At 47.0% G+C, this 587-nt stretch overlaps 1 non-coding gene across 1 annotated transcript; it reads right to left on the bottom strand.

The window, feature by feature from the left end:
* Positions 1–388: 388 nt before the first annotated feature.
* LOC144510299 (U2 spliceosomal RNA) lies at positions 389–587 on the bottom strand. Its single transcript, XR_013500606.1, has one exon. It is a non-coding gene; the product is annotated as a U2 spliceosomal RNA (small nuclear RNA).

The following is a 587-nucleotide window of genomic DNA, read 5'->3' as shown; positions in this document are numbered from 1 at the left end:
CCTTGATGACCCAGCCTCTACAGCCCTCTGCGGGTAAGAATTCCCCACACTCCTTCCCCTCCGAGAGAAGAAATCCCTCCTCACCTCTGTCTTCCACGGGCGACCCCTTTACTCTGAGATTCTGCCCCTCTGGTCCTAGACTCTCCCACAAGGGGAGACAGGAATGCCAACACTGACAGACAGTGGCCACAGAAGGAATGTTGAGTGTTTATAGAAGACATCTATAGCTGCAGAGTGTGGTGGCAGTTGAGGCAGTCCTTAGTGTTATGACATACAGCACTTTGTTTTGTATTTTTATTCCAATTCAATCAAATCAAGTCCAATTCAGAGTCTCAACAAGTTGAGACATTCCCAATCCAAGACAGGGCTCTCACCTCCTGTCTTGGGCTTGATCTACATGATCCAAGCTGATTGGAGTAGGTGTTGCACCTCCTCCAAGGCTTGATCTCATTTGCATCTTAGCCAAAAGGCCGAGATGCCGCTTTTAAAAATTGCTTCAAATGAAGCTAAAATGTAATCTAATGACTTCAACCAAGTACAGCATGTCGACACTACACTTGATCTTAGCCAAAAGGCCGAGAAGCGAC

Source organism: Mustelus asterias, chromosome 22 (genome assembly GCF_964213995.1).
Source record: "Mustelus asterias chromosome 22, sMusAst1.hap1.1, whole genome shotgun sequence".
NCBI lineage: Eukaryota > Metazoa > Chordata > Chondrichthyes > Carcharhiniformes > Triakidae > Mustelus > Mustelus asterias.
Note: the sequence above shows the minus strand (reverse complement) of the source record. Positions and strands in the feature narration are given on the sequence as shown.